Below are 21,287 nucleotides of genomic sequence, written 5' to 3'. Positions count from 1 at the left end.
AAGGCAAACATACAGTAAAGGTAGGAAATCAACTGCACAAAAATATGATTTCAAAACCAGCAATTGTGAGAAGAGAACACAAATGTAGAATATTGGAAAGGCATATGCAATTAAAAGACAAGCAACCTAAAACAATCTTGTTTATATACAGACTGCTATATCAAAACCTCACTGTAACCAAAACCCACAAATCTATAATAGATGCACACACAAAAAAGAAAAAAAAAGAATCCAAACAAACACTAAAGTTAGTCATCAAATCAAAAGATAAGAGAGCAAAAGAGGAAGGGAAGAAAAAACACCTACAAAAACAAATGCAAAGTAATTAAGAAAATGGCAATAAGAACATACATATCAATAATTACCTTAAACATAAACAGATTAAATACTCCAACCAAAAGACAGAATGGATACAGAAACAAGAAACATATATATGCTGTCTACAAGAGACCCACTTAAGATAAAGGAACACATACAGACTTAAAGTTAGGGGATGGAAAAAGTTATCCCATGCAAATGAAAATCAAAAGAAAGCTGGAGTAGCAATACTCATATGACAAAATAGACTTTAAATTAAAGACTATTATAAGAGACAAGGAAGGACACTACATAATGATCAAGGGATAAATTAAACAAGAAGATATAACAATTGTAAATATATATGCAACCAACATAGGAGCTCCTCAATATACAAGGCAAATTCTAACAACCATAAAAGGAGAAATCAACAGTAACACAATAATGTGGGGGACTTTAACACCCCACTTCCATCAATGGACAGATCATCCAGATAGAAGATTAATAAGGAAACACAGGACTTAAAAGACAGATTTGACCAGATAGACTTAATTGATATTTTTAAAGCAATCCATCCAAAAGTAGCAGAATACATATTTTTCTCAAGTGTACATAGAATATTCTCTAGGATTGATCACATGCTAGGTGACAAATTGAGCCTCAGTAAATTTAAGAAGACTGAAACTATATCAAGCACCTTTGCCAACTACATGCTATTAGAAATCAACTACAAGAAAACATGGTAAAAAAAAATAAACACACGTGGAGGCTAAACAATATGCTACTAAATAACCAATAGAGGGCTTCCATGGGGGAGCAGTGGTTCAGAGTCTGCCTGCCGATACAGGGGACATGGGTTCGTGCCCCAGTCTGGGAAGATCCCACATGCCGCGGAGCGGCTGGGCCTGTGAGCCATGGCTGCTGAGCCTGCGCGTCTGGAGCCTGTGCTCCTCAATGGGAGAGGCCACAACAGTGAGAGGCCTGCATACCGCAAAAAAAAAAAAAAAGAAAAAGCAAAAACCAAACATTTCTTCACTGAAGAAATCAAAGAGGAAATTTAAAGAAATACCCAGAGACAAATGAAAACAAAGCACTATGACCCAGAACCTATGAGATGCAGCAAAATCAGTTCAAAATGGGAAGAATATAGCAATACAGTATTACCTCAGGAAACAAGAAAAATCTAAAATCTAAATAAACAACCTAACCTTACACATAAAGCAACTAGAGAAAGAAGAAAAACAAAACCCAAAGTTAGGAGAAGGAAAGAAATCATAAAGATCAGAGCAGGAATAAATGAAATGGAGACAAAGAAAACAGTAGAAGAGATCAATGAAACTAAAAGCTTATTCTTTGAAAAGTTAAACAAAATTGATAAACCTTTAGCCAGACTCATCAAGAAAAAGAGGGAGAGGGCCCAGATCAATAAAATTACAAATGAAAAAGAAGTTACAACAGACACCACAGAAATACAAAGGATCATAAGACTATTACAAGCAACTATATGCCAATAAAATGGACTACCTAGAAGAAATGAACAAATTCGTAGAGAAGTAAAATCTCCCAAGACTGAACCATGAAGAAATAGAAAATATGAACAGACCAATCAGAAGTACTGGAATTGAAACTGTGATTTAAAAGACTCCCAACAAATGTCCAGAACCAGATGGCTTTACAGGCTAATTCTAGAAAACATTCAGAGAAGAGTTAACACTTATCCTTCTGAAACTATTCCAAAAAATCTCAGAAGAAGGAATACTTCCAAACTCATTCTATGAGGGCACCATCACTTTGATATAAAAACCAGACAAAGTTATCACACAAAAAAGAAAATTATAGGCCAATATCACTGATGAATATAGATGCAAAAATCCTCAATGAAATACTAACAATTGGAATCCAATAAGACACTAAAAGGATCATACATCATGGTCAAGTGGTATTTATCCCAGGGATAGAAGTATTTTTCAATATCAATCAGTGTGATACACCACATCAACAAATTGAAGAATAAAAAACATATGATCATCTTAATAGATGCAGAGAAAGCTTGAGACAAAATTCAACACCATTTATGATAAAAACTCTCCAGAAAGTGGGCATAGAGGGAACATGCCTCAATATAATAAAGGACATTTACAACAAACTTACAGTTAACATCATACTCAATTGTGAAAAGCTGAAAACATTGCCTCTGAGATCAGGAACAAAACAAGGATGTCCACTCACACCATTTTTTAAAAAAATATTTATTTATTTATTTATTTTGTCTGTGTTGGGTCTTTGCTGCTGTGTGTGGGCTTTCTCTAGTTGCAGCAAGCAGGGGCTATGCTTTGTTTTGCTGCATGGGCTTCTCATTGTGGTGGCTTCTCTTGTTGCAGAGCACTGGCTCTAAGCATGTGGGCTTCAGTAGTTGTGGCATGCAGGCTCAGTAGTTGTGGCTTGCAGGCTCTAAAGCACAGGATCAGTAGTTGTGATGCACAGGCTTAGTTGCTCTGTGGCATGTGGGATATTCCCAGACCAGGGCTTGAACCCATGTCCCCTGCACTGACAGGTAGGTTCATAACTACTGCACCACCATGGATGTCCCCTCTCACCACTTGTATTCAAAATAGTTTTGGAAGTCTTAGGCACGGCAATCAGAAAAGAAAAAGAAATAAAAGGAATCCAAATTGGAAGGAAGAAGTAAAAATGTCAGTTTTCAGATGACATGATAATATACATAGAAAATCCTAAAGGTGCTACCAGAAAACTACTAAAGCTCATCAATGAATGGTAAATTTGCAGGATACAAAATTAATACACAGAAATATCTTACATTCCTATACACTAACAATGAAAGATCAAAAAGAGAAATTAAGAAACAATCTCATTTACCACTGCATCAAAAGTAATTAAATACCTAAGAATAACCCTACATAAGTAGACAGAAGACCTGTACTCTGAAAACTATAAGGATCTGATGAAAGTAATAGAAGATGACACAAGCAGATGGAAAGATATACCAAGTTCTTGGATTGGAAGAATCAATATTGTTAAAATGACTATACTACCCAAAGCAATCTACAGATTCAATGCAATCCCTATCAAATGACCAATGACATTTTCCACAGAACTAGATTTAAAGGATCTTAATATTTCTATAGAGACACAAAAGACCCCCAATAGCCAAAACAAACTTGAGATAGAAAAACAGCTGGAGGAATCAGGTTCCCTGACATCAGACAATACTACAAAGCTACAGTAATCAAAACAGTATGGTACTGGCACCAAAACAGAAATACAGATCAATGGAACAGGATTTGAATCCCAGAGATAAACCCATGCACCTATGGCCAATTAATATACAGCAAAGGAGGCAAAAATATATAATGGAGAAAAGACAGCCTCTTCAATAAGTGGTGCTGGGAAAACTGGACAGCTACATGTAAATAAATGAAATTACAACATTCTTTAAAACCATACACAAAAATAAACTCAGAATGGATTAAAGACCTAAATGTAAGACTGGATACTATAAAACTCTTACAGTAAGATATAGGCAGAACACTCTCTGACATAAATCCCAGCATATCATTTTCAACCTGTCTCTTAAGGGAAATGAAAACAAAAACAAATGCGACCTAATCAAACTCAAGAGCTTTTGCAAAGAAAAGGAAACCATAAACAAAATGAAAAGACAACCCACAGAATGGGAGAAAATATTTGCAAACGATGAGACCAAAAAGGGATTCATCTCCAAAATTTACAAACAGCTTATGCAGCTCAATATCAAAAAAAAAACAACAACAACCCAATCAAAAAATGGGCAGAAGACCTAAACAGACATTTCTACAAAAAAAGACATACAGATGGCCAAGTGGCACATGAAAAGATGCTCAACATCATTAATTATTAGAGAAATGCAAATCAAACTACATGAGATATCACCTTCCACCAGTCAGATCATCAAAATTCTACATACAATAAATGATGGAAAGGGTGTGGAGAAAAGGGAACCCTCCTACATTGCTGGTGAGAATGTAAACTGGTACAGCCACTCTGGAGAATAATAACATGGTTGTTCCTTAAGAAACTAAGAATAGAGTTACCATATGATCCAGCAATCCCACTCCTGGGCATATATCCGGAGAAAAACATGGTTCGAAAGGATACAGGCACCCCAATGTTCATTGTAGCACTGTTTAAAATAGCTAAGGCATGGAAGCCACCTGAATATCCATCGACAGATGAATTGATGAAGTCATTCTCCATATATACAATGAAATATTACTCAGCCATTAAATGGAATGAAATAATGCCATTTGCAGCAACATGGATGGGCTTAGAGATTATCATGCTAAGTGAAGTATGTCAGACAGAGAAAGGCAAATATCATATACCACTTATATGTGGAATCTAAAAAAAATAATACCAACCACATTATTTACAAAACAGAAACAGATTCACATACTTAAGAGATTGAACTTATGGTTATCATGGGGAAGGGTTGTGGGGAGGGACAGATTGCGAGTATGGGATTGACATGTACACACTGCTATATTTAAAGTAGATAACCAACAAGGGCCTACTGTATAGCACAGGGAACTCTGCTTAATGTTCTGTAATAACCTAAATGGGAAAAGTATTTGAAAAAGTGTAGATACATGTATATGTAAAAAATAAATAAAAATTTAAAAACAAAAAAAATATTAGCTGTAGCTTTTCCTTACAAAGACAAAATTAGCATCTTCTCCTACCCCTTGGTCTCTCTCTTCCCTTTCAGCCCTTATACTCTTCAATGACATGGTCTTGAGCTCCCATGACAGCACATTAAATTTGTCTAGATTTTTCAGTTCTGAGTTGTTTAAATATATATATATATATATATATATATATACTTGTTTTTTTCTTTGATCTGGTAAATTTTTTAAAACACTAAACTTTACTAAGTTATTTGTTCAGCTTTCACAAATCTCTAGTATTATCTGTGGAATTTGTTTCCATTACTGAGCTAGTTATTTCAAAAATTGTTTTTCAGGCTTTCCTTGTGGTGCAGTGGTTGAGAGTCTGCCTGACGATGCAGGGGACACGGGTTCGTGCCCCGGTCCAGGAAGATCTCACATGTCACAGAGTGGCTGGGCCTGTGAGCCATGGCTGCTGAGCCTGCACGTCTGGAGCCTGTGCTCTGCAATGGGAGAGGCCACAACAGTGAGAGGCCTGCGTACTGCAAAAAAACAAAAATGTTTTTCGAGGGAGGACTGTATTTTTGTTTAAACCTGAGCCATTGAATGCTCTGACTGTTTTTAGCCTTTAACATTTGAATGGATGTTTAGCTGGATATAAAATTCTCACTTCAAATTCTTTTCCTTTGTTGTTTTGGTCAATTCATTTTGAAGCTTATTCCTTTGTAAGTGGTCTCTTTTTCTTTTTTCTTTTTTTAGAGTTTTAGAATGTTTTGTTTTCTGATACTCACTCTAATATTTCTAAGTGTGCATTTTTCATTACCCATCCTGTTTGGTGTATTTGGCACTCTTTGAAACTGAGATCTTTCATCTTTCTTCAGTTCCAAGGTTATCTTCATTATTTCTTCAAATATCTCCTCCCTTGATTTATTTTACTCTCCTAAGACTCCTAATATCTAGATATTGGTACTTATATGTCCATCTCATTTTTGGTTGATGTATAATTTCATTCAATAAAATGCACAGATGTTAAGTGTTCTATTCAATGTGTTTTGACCAATTAATTACTTTGTAACCATAACCCCAAAATAAGATTTTAAAAAATTTCTGTCTCTCTAGCAAGTTCCCTCACACCTCTTTCAGGTCTATCTTTTCTCCCAAATTGCAATCATTACTCTGATTTATTTTACAACAGATTAGATTGGTCTCTTTTAGAGTTTGATATACATGGAATAATACAGCAGATTCTCTCCTATATCTAGCTTCTTTCACTTAGCATGATATTTTTGAGATTCATCCATGTTTGTTGCCTCATCATTTCTCTCTTTTTTTTGCCAAGTGGTTTTCCATTGTATTGTTATATCACCATTGTTTGTCCATTCATCTCTTAGTGAATATTTAAACTGTTTCCAGTTTGGGACTATTATAAATAAAGTTCCTGTGAACACTTATATATGAAAAAAATACCCTGAGCTATCTTGAGAAGGTAGAAAAAAAAACTAGAGGCATATATTTGTTTTTATTTTAAACTATATTACAAATCTATAATACTCAAAACAGTATATTACTTGCATGAAAACAGGCACATAGACCAAATGGAACAGAATAGAGAAACCTGAAAAATAAATCCACCCTTATATGGTCAATTAATTTACAGCAAAGTAGCCTATTATAATCTATGGGGAAAGGACAGTCTCTTCAATAAATTATATTAGAAAATTTGGATATGAAAAGAATGAAACTGGACCACAAACCTACACCATACACAAAACTTAACTCATAATGGAATTAGGACTTGAACATAAGACCTGAAAACATAATATCCTAAAAGAAAACATAGGCAATAAGCTCCTTCACATAAATTTGGCAATGATTATTTTTGATCTGACTCCAAAAGCAAGGGCAATGAAACTAAAAATATTCTTATGGTACTTTGGACATGTGATGTGATTCTTGGACATGTGTTAATCATTTTAGTGATCTAACATAATGTACTTTTAATGAAAGTGTCCAGTTTAATCCCAGAGAAAAGCTTAATGATTTTTCTCTATTTTTCCAAGTAGCAGATGAACAGTTTTATTTGCATGTGAAGCTTAATTTACTAAGGATAAATGTTATATCTCTGTGCAAGTACAGCCTGAAAGACCTGCCTCTGAACAATAGTTCTTTTGATGCTTTCAAAAGGTTCATAAGTTTCTGTGTGTTTATTCACATACATATGTAGAGGATTGCATGTTTGTGTGTCTGTGTGTAAATAATTGTTTTCACCATGTTTCCAATTTATATGTGTGTATGTCATATCAACCAAGTAAATCTTCAATATTTTCTGTTTTTGATAAGAGCATGCATACAGTTATTACACTTTATAATTGCTGATTATATATAAGATATTTTATTTTATAAGTTTAGGAGAAGTATAAAATTTTTCAATCCTTAAGGCAATATATATTTTTACTTTGACAGATTTTTTATATAGATTTCATAGTTTATTTTCTAAATATACCTAACATTATCTCAGCATTTTCAAGTCCCAGTAGAGATTTGGAAAGTGATTTAAATATTTGATGAATGTTTTAGCAGTATTTCAGTGTTTTACTCTCCAACAAATCAACTTTTTGTATTACCTTTTGCTATTTGTTAATTCTGACTGCTCATTCTCCAATGTTGTTTATTTCCATAATTTATTATTTATATTCTTAGTGGACAGTCATTCCAAAGTACTCCGTGAATGCCTTCTATGTGCCAGGCTTGGTGATAAGGAACATGAACATTGGAGTCAGATCAACCTGTGTTTGAATTCTGACTCTACCATTTTCTAGGAGAGTGTCTGTAGGAAAATTCCTTATTGACTCTAAGCTTCAATTTCATCATCTGTAGAATGTGAATAATAACAGTACTTACCCTTCAGGTTTTGAGGGATTTAACACGTACTAATCCCCTTCTGCTTCTTCACATCTTTGTTAGAATATTGTTTAGAATATCATCCTAAAAGTGGAAAAATGTAGTATAGTCCAAGATTTTGTGTTTGAGCTAAATCTTAGCTTTGACCATAGTTTAGCAATCCTATTTTACATGCCTCATCTTCTCATTGGCTTATGTTTCACAATGACAATAATATATTTTCCCCCTTAAATCCCATTTACTTACCCTGTCCTTCAAGGTGATGACCTAAAATCTTTTTTGATTAAGTATACAGAAAATGTATTTTCATCTACCCCAAATTCATCTAAAAAAGTTATTTGTGTTTATCATTTTTTACATTCTTCCTTTTGTACCTCTCTTTAATCTGTGTACTTTATCTTTTCTCGAGCCCCAATAAACCATTGTCCTACATTTATTCCCTTATTCTTCATCTAGATCAATATTTCCTTTCCCCTTAACTCCTTCTTTATATTCTGCTTTATACAAGCACATATTTTCCTATTTCAAAGAATTTATGTTGGATTTTTGCCACTCTTGTTAATTACTGTTCTACTATTTGTCATATTTTAACTGCCATGCATCTTTTTTTTTACATCTTTATTGGAGTATAATTGCTTTACAGTGGTGTGTTAGTTTCTGCTTTATAACAAAGTGAATCAGTTATACATATACATATGTTCCCATACCTCTTCCCTCTTGCGTCTCCCTCCCTCCCACCCTCCCTATGCCACCCCTCTAGGTGGTCACAAAGCACCGAGCTGATCTCCCTGTGCTACGCGGCTGCTTCCCACTAGCTATCTATTTTACGTTTGGTAGTGTATATATGTCCATGCCACTCTCTCACTTTGTCACAGCTTACCCTTCCCCCTCCCCATATCCTCAAGTCCATTCTCTAGTAGGTCTGTGTATTTATTCCTGTCTTACCCCTAGGTTCTTCATGATTTTTTTTTCTTAAATTCCATATATATGTGTTAGCATACAGTATTTTTCTTTCTCTTTCTGATGTACTTCACTCTGTATGACAGACTTTAGGTCCATCCACCTCATTACAAATAACTCAATTTTGTTACTTTCTATCATTGAGTAATATTCCATTGTATATATGTGCCACATCTTCTTTATCCATTCATCTGATGATGGACACTTAGGTTGTTTCCATCTCCAGGCTATTGTAAATAGAGCTGCAATGAACATTTTGGTACATGACTCTTTTTGAATTATGGTTTTCTTAGGGTATGCATCTTTGACTGAGCTATCTGTACACAACACATTTCTTTAATTGCTATTGACTACATTTTAATCAATCTACTTTCCTTTTCCTGCTTTTCACATAAGTGGCCCTCCCTCTAGCCAAAGCTAAAGGTTAGGTCTTTCATAGTTTTTCTTTATTGTTTTCTTAATTTAATGTTTGCATAATGGACATATTCCAAAATTCAAAACATTAGAAAAATAAATATGTAGAGAGATCTGGTTCCCCATCCCTGTTCACATCCACCATGTTTTATCATCCTCACATTATACATAGGACATTATTTTCTTTCAGCTTTTTTGAGGTATAATTAACCATTAAAAATTGTATACATTTAAAGTGTATAATATGATAATTTGATATATGTATACATTATGGAATATTAATGACAATCAACCTAATTAACATATTAATCACCTCATATAGTCACCTTTCATGTGCATGTGTTCATGTAATAACATTTAAATCTATTCTCTAGCAGATTTCAAGTGTACAATATTAACTATTGTCACATTGTTGGACATTAGATATCCAGAACTTATTCATCTTGCAAAACTGAAACTTTATGCAGCATGAACAACATCACTCCATTTCTCCCTCCTTTGGTGAACATTATTCTACTCTCTGTTTCAATGAGTTTGACTAATTTAGATACCACATATAAGTGAGATCATGTAGTATTTGTATTTCTGTGTTTGGCTTATTTCACTTAGCAAAATATTCTCCAGATTTACCCATGCTGTCGCAAATGGCTGAATTTACTTATTTCTAAAGCTGAATAATATTCACTTGTATATATTCATCCATTCACTGACATTTAGATTGGTTTCTGATGTTGGATATTTTGAAAATGCTGAAGTTAACATGGGAGTGCAGGTGCAAGAATATCTTCAAGATTCTGGTATCATTTTCTTTGGTCATATACACAGATTGCTGGACTATAAAGTAGTTCTATTTTTAATGTTTTGAGGAACTTTCTTTTTCTTGCCTAATTGTTCTGACTAGTACTTCTAGTACTATGTGGAATAGGAGTGGTAAGAGTGGGCACCTTCACCTTAGAAGCAAAATGTTTAACCTTTCACCACTGAGTATGATGTTAGCTGGGGTTTATGTTATATGGCATTTGTTATGTTAAGGTATGTTCCTTCTTTGCCCAATTTGTTGAGAGCTTTTTTCATAAACACATGTTGAATTTTGTCAAATGCTTTTTCTGCATCTATTGAGATGCTCATATGGTTTTTTTTCTTTCATTTTTTAAAAAATGATGTACCATATTGATTGATTTGTGTGGTTGAACCATCCTTACATCTCACTTAATTACGACACAAAAATCTTTTAATATGCCTTTGAATTTGGATTACTAGTATTTTATTGAGAACTTTTGCATCTATGTTCATCAGCAATATTGGCCTGTAGTTTTCTTTTCTTCTATTGCCTTTGTCTGGTTTTCAAGGTGATGATGGCGTCATAAAATTAGTTTGGAAGTGTTCTCTCTTCTGTTGTTTGAAGCAGTTTGAGAAGTATCAGTATTCATTCTTCTTTGAATGTTTTGTGTAACTCAGCAGTGAAGCCATCTGGTCTTGGGCTTTTCTTCATCAGGAGTCTTTTAGTTGCTGATTGAATCTCCTTATTTGTTTATTAGTCTGTTCAGGATTTCTATTTCTTCTTGATTCAATTTTGGCAGATTGTATGTTTCTAGGAATTTATCAGTTTCTTCTCAGTTATCCAACTTGTTGGTATTTAATTGTTCATGATAGTCCGTTATGATCCTTTTCATTTCTGAGGTATCCATTATTATATCTCCTCTTTCATTTCTGATTTTATTTATTTGAGTCATCTCTCTTTTACTCTTAGTTAACTTAACTAAGGGATTCTATATTTTATCTTTACAAAAAGTCAACTCAGTTTTTTTTCTATCTTTTTAATCTCTATTTGATTTATATTTGCTCTAATCTTTATTATTTCCTTCCTTCTGCTAATTCTGCATTCAGTTTATTCTTTTTAGTTCTTAAGGTGTAAAATTACTTTGTTTATTTGAGATCTATCTTCTTTCTCAATGTAGGCATTCATTGCTACAAACATTCCTCTCAGTACTTCTTTTGATGCTTCCCATAAATTTCAGTATGTTGTGTTTTTGTTTTCATTTGTCTCAAAATAGTATTTAAATTCCCTTTCGATTTCCTCTTTGGTGCAATGGTTGTTCACAAGTGTGTTGATTTATTTCTATGTATCAGTGCATTTTCCAGTTTTCTTGCTGTTATTGATTTCTGGTTTATTCCAATATGGTCAGAAAAGATACTTGGAATGATTTTGGTGTAGTTAAATTTGCTAAGACTGTTTTGTGACCTAACATTTGATCTATCCTGAAGAATGTTCGGTGTGTGCTTGAGAAGAATGAGTATTTTCCTGTTGGTTGTAAGTTCTGTCTCTTAGGTATACTTGGTCTATAGTGTTATTCAAGCCAGCTGGGTTTTTAAAATTGATTTTCTGTCTGGATATTCTATCTATTATTGTAAGTGGGATATTTGAGGCCCCTTACCCTTACTGTATTGTTGTGGAATTTTACCTTCAAATCTATCAATATTTGCTTTATATTTTTAGATATTCTGACATAAGGTACATATATATTTATAACTGTTACATCTTCTTGTTGAATTGACCCTTTTATCCTTATATAATGAACTTCTTTGTCTCTAGAGACAGTTTTAGAATTCAAGTCTGTTTTTTTTCCCTATATCCATACCCACTTTCTTCTGATTACCCTTTGCATGAAATATCTATTTCCATCCCTTAACTTTCAGCCTATCTGTGCTTTTAAAGCTAAAGTGAGTCTCTTGTAGACAACATATTGCTGGAACTTGGTTTTTTTTAATCCATTCAGTCACTCTGTGCCTTCTGATTAGTGAGTTTAATTCATTTACACTTAAGAAAATTATGTAAAGACTTACTATTGCCATTCTGTTAATTATTTTCTGTCTATTTTGTCCCTCTCTTCCTCTCTTGCCATTTTCCTTTGTTCTCTGATGATTTTATTTGGTGATTTGCTTTGATTCTTTTCTCTTTACCTTCCTGGTATCTATTGTAGTTTTTTTCCTTTGAGATTAGCTCAAGGCTTGCATATATATCTTTATAGTTGTAACTTCTATTTTAAGTTGATAATAGTTTAACTTCAATCCCATACTGAAATACTACACTTCTATTCCACCCCAGAGACTTTGTGTTCCTATAGTCAGAGTTTGCTTATATTTGTATTTTTTATCTATTAACAAATTTTTAACATTTACATTAGGGTAAAAAGTAATTTACACATCACCATTACAGTCTTAATTTAATCTGTGTATGTTTATATATTTAGCTTCACCAATGAGATTCACACTTTCAAATGCTTTCATGTTACTCTTTAGCATGTTTTTCTTTCTACTTGAAGAACTCTCTAAAGCATTTCTTCTAAGGCAGGTCTAGTGGTGCCAAACTCCCTCAGTTTTTGTTTGTCTAGCAATGATTTTTAATCTCTTCTACATTTTCACAGGTAATATTGCTGAGTATAAAATTCTTGGTTGTCAGTATTTTTCTTTCAGTACTTTGAATATATCACCTCATTATCTCATGGCCGGCAAATTTCCTGCTGAGAAATCTACTGATAGTCTTATGAGCACTCGCTTATATGTGAAGAGTCGATTTTCCCTCACTGCTTTCAAAATTCTCTCTTTGTCTTTGACTTGTGGCAATTTGATTATAATACATCTCATTATAATCTTTTAGTTGATTCAGTTTGGGGATCTTTTAGCTTCATGAATGTAAGTGTTTCTTTTCTTCCCCAAACTATGAAACACATCATGAATTTCTGTGGCATACTTTTGCAGGGGTTATGCTAATCTTCTCTATATAGTTCCAATTTCAATACTGAAAATACATGTGCTGCTGAAGTGAGAACATATTTTTACTAGTATTATTTATACATTCTTCCATTTTTTCTTTATGCAAATACAAATGAACTTGAATGTTCTTATTTTCCTCCCATTTTGCACAAAAGATAACATACTATACATTACTCTGTAGTTCACTTTTTTCCCACTTGATATATCCTGGAGGTCTTTGCCGTGCATGATATTTCTTATCAGTTATTAATAACTATACTATCAATATATTCCATTCTGTGAATGAAACATGGGTAATTTCACTAGTCCACCATCGTTGTCCACTGAGTTGTTTTCAGACTTTGTCTATTACAAACAATCTTGCAATCAATAACTTTGCACATATATTGTTTGATGTGTGCTTGTGTGCATGTATGTGTGTGTGTGTGTGTGTGTGTGTTGTGCAGGATTGTTTCCAGAAGTGGCAATGCTGAGTCAAAGGACATATACATTTGAAATTTTGCTTTTCCTGTAAGTTATAATTCTTCATCATAAAGTGGAAAGAGTGTGTTATAATCTAAAAGGAAGTGGTATTTCAGTGTAGTTTCAATTTGCTATTCTCTTATTATGTGTGAAGTTGAGCATGTTTTAAGGGCAATTTCTATTTTTTATTCTCTGAATTGTCTGTCCATGTTTTTTCTCCATTTCATATTAAGATATTTTTCTTTTTTTCTGACTTCTATGAGAATTTTTTATGTTGGAAATGTTAGATCCTTTTCTGTCACATGAATTGTTTACCTTCAATTTGTCATTTGTCCTTGACCTTGCATAGGGTAAATTTTTATTTAGTATCTTTATTGGGGTATAATTGCTTTACAATGGTGCATTAGTTTCTGCTTTATAACAAATCAGCTATTCATATACATATATCCCCATCTCCTCCCTCTTGCACCTTGCATAGGGTATTTTTTAATGAAGGTTTAAAATTTTTTTCATTTAGTCAATTTTATCAGTCTTTGTAATATGTAATGGTATATGGTTTGAGGTAGGGATATAGCTTTATTTGTTTTCCAGATCACTACCAGTTGCCCCAAACCATGTATTACAAAGTTTGTTTTTACTCACATTGTTTCCATGTATAAGCTTATATATGGACTATGTATTTTAATCAAATGGTTAGTCTATCTCTTTTAGTATCACACTGATTTAATTATCCAATATTTATACTATGTTTTGTAATCTGATTGGGCTTTATTTTGTGTCATTTTATGAAATGATCATTCATGTGAGGCCACAAGAAAAGACAGAGGAGAGGTTCAGGAAAACATTTATTATAATCACAGATTATAGAAAGAGAAGGCATGGTATGCCATGCATTACCACATGGGAAAAACACCAGGGTGTTCAGGATGCAGAAGACAGGAACAAAGGGAATATTTAGACCACTGCCTTTACTGGGTTTTCTGCAGGAAAGGCAAATCAGGGAAAGCTAAGCAGCTTAGGATTGGCTAGTTTGAGTAATTTCAATAGGCTTTCTTCTATAGGGGGATATGTCTAGCTGCCTGGCATCTGGCACTTAGATGATTAAGGGAGAATAATATTATCTCCTGGCATGTGTGGGCCAAATAGAGGAGGTATGGCTCTGGACTGGTTAATTTGTATATCAAAACCAAATTCCAGATGAGCTTTTTGTTAACTCTAAGAATTGGCTCACCCTGGGAGGGGTAGTCTCTCCCCAGCCAAAAAGAAGGTCAAAACATCATAATAAGAATTTTGTTTTTAAGTAAAATACAGGCTAATGCTCCTCATAGTTCTTCCTTTTCGTTTTTTCTTGATTATTTATTTAAAAAAAATAATTTACATGAAGCAAAACATTCAGATTTCAAAGTGTAGAATACAATGAGGTTTGAAAAATATATAAACCTTTGTAATAACTAACCCAATTAAGGTATAGAATGATTTTATCACCTCATTAATTTTCCTCATGGCTTTTTACAGTCAATCCCCAGACACTGACAGGCAACCATCATTTCACTTTTTTCACCCTAGATTAATTTTGCTTTTTCTAGGACTTCTTAGAAATGGATGTATATAGTATGTTCTCTTTTGTATTTGGCTTTTTTGAGTCAAAAAAGCCAAATACAAAAGATGTTTTTGAGATTAAGTCATATTTTTGTTATTGTATGTGTTGGTAGTACATTGCTTTTTACTGCTGAATAGTATTCCATTTCATGGCCATATCAGAATTTATTTATCTGTCTACCTAATCATATACTGGTTGTGTACAGCTTTTAGGTACTGTGAATAAAACTGTCTTCAACATTATTATACAACTATTTTTGTGGGTTTCTATTTCTATTTTTCTAGGGTGAATTGCTGAGGTATTATGTATATAATAGATATAACACACAATAGATTATGTAAAAATACATAATATGATACAAGTAATAAAAAGTATATTTATAATTTTTCTGTTTTCAGAAGTGGTTGTAGCATTTTACACTCACACAAGCAATGTGTGAGTGTTCCATTTGCTCCACATCCTTACCAACATTTCATGTATCAGTATTTTTAACTCTAGCCATTCAAGCTTATGTAAAGTGATATATTTTTTCTTTTTTTCCTGATGACTGGATGTTGAGCATTTTCTCATTTGCTAATTAGCCATTCATATATTTCCTTTGTGAAGTGTCTATTCAAGTATTTCAAATTGGTTTTCCTTTTTAAAAATCATCAAATTGTAGAAGTTCTTTATTTATTCTGGTTAAGATATCTTTTTTGGATTATGTGCATTGCAAATATCCTCTCCCAGTCTAGGTTAGATTTTTCATTTAGGCAATGGCATTCCTTGATGAGCAGATGTTTTTAATTTTGATGAAATGCTATTTACCATTTTCATTTTATGCTTAGTGCTTTTGCTAAGTTCTCTAAAAAATATTTGCCTGAATTGTGAAAATGTATTCTAAATCTCTAGAATGTTGAAACTCTTAGAATTTATGTTTAGGTTGGTGATTCATCTTGGATCAACTTTTCTTTATGATATGAGGTAGAAGCTGATGTACTTTTTTTAATGTAAAGGTACCCAGTTATTCCAACAGCTTAAAGAGTCTCTTCTTTCCTCACTGAATTACCTTGGTGTTTCTGTTGAAAATCAATTGACTGATTATTTATAGGCCTACTTTTGGACTTTATTTTGTGACATTGAGTATTTATACTGATTCCAATACAATGCAGTCTTTTTCTTAATGGAACTATAGTTAATTTACAATGTTGTGTTAGTTTCAAGTGTACAGCAAAGTGATTCAGTTTTATATATATATATATATAAAATAGATATCTTCTAAATATATATATATATATATATATCTTCTGTTTCAGATTCTTTTCCATTATTACAAGATACTGAATATAGTTCCCTGTGCTATACAGTAGGTCCTTCTTATTTACCTATTTTATATATAGTAGTGTGTATATGTTAATCCCAAACTCCTTATTTATCTCTCCCCCCATCCCCCTCACAATCCCCTTTAGAAACCATGTTTTATTTTTATGTCTGTGACTGTATTTCTGTTTTTGTAAATAAGTTCATTTCTGTCATTTTTTTAGATTCCACATATAAGTGATATCATATGCTATTTGTCTTTGTCTGACTTACTTCACTTAATATAATAATCTTTAGGTCCATCCATGTTGCTGCAAATGGCATTATTTCATTATTTTTTATGGTAAAATAAAAGATATACCACATCTTCTTTATCAATTCATCTGTTGATGGACATTTAGTTTGCTTCCATGTCTTAGCTACCGTAAATAGTGCTGCAGTGAGCACTGGTGTGTGTGTATCTTTTGAATTAGAGTTTTCTCTGGGTACATGCCCAGGAGTGGGGTTGTAGGATCATACAGTAACTCTAGATTTATTTTTTTAACAAACCTCCAGATTTTCTCCATTGTGGCTGCACCAATTTATATCCTCACCCAGAGAGTAGGAGGGGTTCCTTTTTCCCCACAACGTCTCCAGCATTTGTTATTTGTAGACTTTTTAATGATGGGCATTCTGACTGGTGTGTGGTGTTAACTCATTATAGTTTTGATTTGCATTTCTCTAATAATTAGCAATATTGAGCATCTTTTCATGTGTCTGTTGGCCATCCATATGTCTTCTTTGGAGAAACGTCTACTTAAGTCTTCTGCCCATTTTTTAAAATTAATTTATTTATTTATTTATTTTGGCTGTGTTGGGTCTTCCTTGCTGCATGTGGGCTTTCTCTAGTTGCAGCGAGCGGGGGCTACTCTTCGTTGCAGTGCATGGGCTTCTCATTGTGGTGGCTTCTCTGGTTGTGGAGCATGGGCTCTAGGCACATGGGCTTCAGAAGCTGTGGCACATGAACTCAGTAGTTGTGGCGCACGGGCTTAGTTGCTCCACGGCATGTGGGATCTTCCTGGACCAGGGCTCGAACCCGTGTCCCCTGCATTGGCATGCGGGCTCCCAACCACTGCTCCACCAGAGAAGTCCCATTCTGCCCATTTTTTGATTGAGCTGTTTTTTTGATACTGTGCTGGTAAATGGTCTCTCAGTATTTTCTATTTCTTCCTGGTTCAGTCTTGGGAGATTGTACATTTCTAAGAATTTGTCCATTTCTTCTACTTTGTTCATTTTCTTGGTGTATAGTTGTTTGTAGCAGTCTCTTCTGATCTTCTGTATTTCTGTGGTTTTGGTTGTAACATCTCCTTTTTCATTTCTGAATTTATTAATTTAGGCCCTTTCACTTTTTTTCTTGATGAGTCCAGCTAAAGGTTTATCAATTTTGTTTATCTTTTCAAAGAACCAACTTTTAGTTTCACTGATCTTTTCTCTTTTTTTAGCCTCTATTTCATTTATTTCTGCTCTGATCTTTTTGATTTCTTTCCTTCTTCTACCTTTGGGTTTTGTTTCTTCTTCTTTCTCTGGTTGCTTTAGGTGTAATGTTAGGTTTTCTATTTGAGATTTTTCTTGTTGCCTGAGGTAAGATTGTACTGCTATAAACTTCCCTCTTAGAACTGCTTTTGCTGTGTCCCATAGGTTTTGGATCATTATTTTTCATTTTCATTTGTCTCTAGATAATTTTTGATTTCATCTTTGATTTCTTCAGTGAGCCATTGGTTGTTTAGTAACATATTGGTTAGCCCCCTTGTGTTCGTGTTTTTTGCATTTTTTTTAATCTCGTAGTTGATTTCTACCCTCATAGTGTTGTGGTCAGATAAGTTGCTTGATATGATTTCGTTTTCATAAATTTACTGAGGCTTGCTTTGTGGCCCAGCATGTGATCAATCCTGGAAAATATTTTATGTGCACTTGAAAAGAATGTGTATTCTACTGCTTTTGGAGGAAAGGCATATAAAAAATTAATTAAGACCATATGGTCTAATGTGTCATTTAAGGCCCGCGTTTCCTTATTGACTTTCTTTCTCAATGATCTTTTCATTGGTGTAAGTGAGGTGTTAAAGTTCCCTACTATTATTGTGTTACTGTCAAATTCTCCTTTTAGTCTGTTAACATTTGCCTTATATATTGAGGTTATCTTGTGTTGTGTGCATATATATTTACAATTGTTATATCTTCTTGGATTGATCCTTTGATCATTATGTAGTGTCCTTCTTTGTCTCTTGTGACAATCTTTATTTTAAAGTCTATTTTGTCAGATATAAGTATAGCTACTCCAGCTTTCTTTTGGTTTCCATTTGCATAGGATATCTTTTTCCATCCCCTCACTTTCAGTCTGTACATGTCTCTAGATCTGAAATGAGTTTCTTGTAGGCAACAAATATATGGGTCTTGTTGTATCCATTCAGCCAGTCTGTGTCTTTTGGTTGTAGCATTTAGTCTGTTTATACTTAAGGTAATTATTGATATGTATGTTTCTATTGCCATTTTATTCATTGTTTTGGATTTGTTTTTATAGGTCTTTTGTTCCCTTTCCTTCTTTTGCTCTCTTCTCTTGAGATTTGATTACTATCTTTAGTGTCATGTTTGGATTCCTTTTTCTTTTTGTGTGTGTGTATATCTATTACAGATTTTTTTTGGCAGTACCTGTGAGGTTTTTGTATAGGAGTCTATATATGTGCTTGTTTTAAGTTGCTGATTTCTTAATTTCAAACACATTTTACATACCCTGCATTTGTACTCTCCTCCCCTCATGTTTATGGTTTTTGATGTTATATTTTACATCTAATTCTTTTGTGTATCCCTTAACTGCTTTTTGTGAATACAAATGATTTTACTACTTTTGTCTTTAGCCTCCCTACGAGCTCTCTGAATGGATGATTTTCTACCTTTATTGTATTTTTGCTTTTACCAGTGAGATTTTCCATTTTGTAGTTTTCTTGTTTCTAGTTGTGGCCTTTTACAGATGTTCCCTTAGCATTTTATGTAAAGCCAGTTGGGTGGTGTTGAATTCTTTTAGCTTTATCTTGTCTGTAAAGCTTTTGTTTTCTCCATCAAATGTGAACAAGTGCCTTGCTGGGTAGAGTATTCTTGGTTGTAGGTTTTTCTCTTTCATCACTTTAAGTATAATGTGCCACTCCATTCTGGCCTATGGACAAATCAGCTGATAGCCTTATGGAGATTCCCTTGTATGCTATTTTTCCCTTGTTGCTTTTAAAATTCTCTCTTTATCTTTAATTTTTGTCATTTTGATTGCATTGTGCCATGGTGACTGTTTCCTTCACCAGGGTAAGGGAGTATTCAGCTATTATCTCTTCAAATATTTTCTCAGGTCCTTTCTCTGTCTCTTCTCCTTATGGGACCTCTATAATGCAAGTATTAGCATTTTTGATGTTTTCCCAGAGGTCTCTTAAACTTTCCTTGTTTCTTTTTATTCTTTTTTTTCTTTTTTCTGTTTGGCCACAGTGATTTCCAGCAATCTGTGATTTCTGTTTTCCAGTCACTGATCTGTTCTTCTGCCTCACTTAGTCTATTATTGATTCCTTCTAGTGTATTTTTCATTTCAGTTATTTTATTCTTTAATTTTGTTTGTTTGTCCTTTATATTTTCTAATTCTCTGTTAAAAAACGTATAATTTCTCATCTGTACATCCATTCTGCTCCCAAGTTCTTTGATCATCTTTACAGTCATTACTCTGAACTCTTTCTCTGGTAGATTGCTATCTCCACATCACTTAATTCTTCTTCTTGGGTTTTATTTTGTTCTTTCATGAAACATACTTCAAAGGACCGTAAAAATAAGGAATACGTACAGAAAAGGCCCACAATTCCTAACATTAACTTCTAAGAGTTACCCTCCACACATTTTGAATATTCTACTCTCTGATTACAAGGTTAGAGAATATTTTTGTTTTAGTTTTGTTTGAATTTTGCTGATAAGAAAAGCGATATAGTCCCTCTCCATTTACATCTTACATTGTGAATAAATTTGGTTAGTAGAGGTATGTGCCAAAACATATATTACTCCAAAGCTTGAAGGATGGTTCAGCTACATAAAAAGACCAAAATGAGAGACCCATCTCTTAAAATAATTAATCAAACTACATATTGTTTCTAAATAGTAAACTGCAGCAAATAAGCAAAAAAACCCCTTCCTGCTCAAACAATTATCATTCACTAAACCAAAGGAATATAAACAACTACTTGGAAATAACAACAGAAATATAAAGCAAAATCCTCAGTTAACCCTTGTGGAATAGGATGGAAAGGTAGGAAGAATTAGTATTTACTGAAAGAACTTCCCCCACAATATAGTAAAATGAGAAGAGTAAACCAAAACGTAAAGGAAAAACTAGAAATATTCAGGATCCTGTTTTCATTTTATGCACATTAGCACATGGTTTCCCTGAGGTTTCCAGGGTAGAGTTCACTTAAGATTTAATCTTGCTTTTTACTAGCCATAGTTCAGCACTTAAGCATACATTATATATAAATAAAAGGACAGATATTCATAAAAGTTCATTAGGGGAAAATAAACTGGAACATGAAATTAAAGCTGTGCTTAGGGATGTGACATTTGAGAACAGAGAGGAAAGTTAAATCACAGGAATCAGAATAAGCTACTAGGTATTTTTGCCAATGTTTACTTAGTCTTTGCAATATTTTAAAATGAAAGATTTGTCCCTAAAATGTTTTAATGTTTAATTTGATAATGGGCAATAATTGAATCTAAATAGTCAAACTATCTTTGGTGAAGCATCTTAAGCATGTATTTATCAGTGACAGAGCCTTGAAAGTGTGTTAATGTAACCCATTGTATTTTAGTGAATACAACATTTTCAATATACAAGTTATCTCATTATTGCATTTATTTGTCAA

General features: G+C 33.4%; 1 non-coding gene across 1 annotated transcript; it reads right to left on the bottom strand.

Annotated features, from left to right (window-relative positions):
* Positions 1 to 12,950: 12,950 nt before the first annotated feature.
* On the bottom strand, positions 12,951 to 13,055 carry LOC115802630 (U6 spliceosomal RNA). Its single transcript, XR_016391441.1, has one exon. It is a non-coding gene; the product is annotated as a U6 spliceosomal RNA (small nuclear RNA).
* Positions 13,056 to 21,287: the final 8,232 nt, after the last annotated feature.

The sequence above is a fragment of the Delphinapterus leucas genome, chromosome X (genome assembly GCF_059928025.1).
Source record: "Delphinapterus leucas isolate spDelLeu-1000000601 "Yukka" chromosome X, BTC_Dleu_Yukka2, whole genome shotgun sequence".
Lineage (NCBI taxonomy): Eukaryota > Metazoa > Chordata > Mammalia > Artiodactyla > Monodontidae > Delphinapterus > Delphinapterus leucas.
The sequence above is the reverse complement of the archived record's forward strand: the minus strand, read 5'-3'. Positions and strand labels throughout refer to the sequence as shown.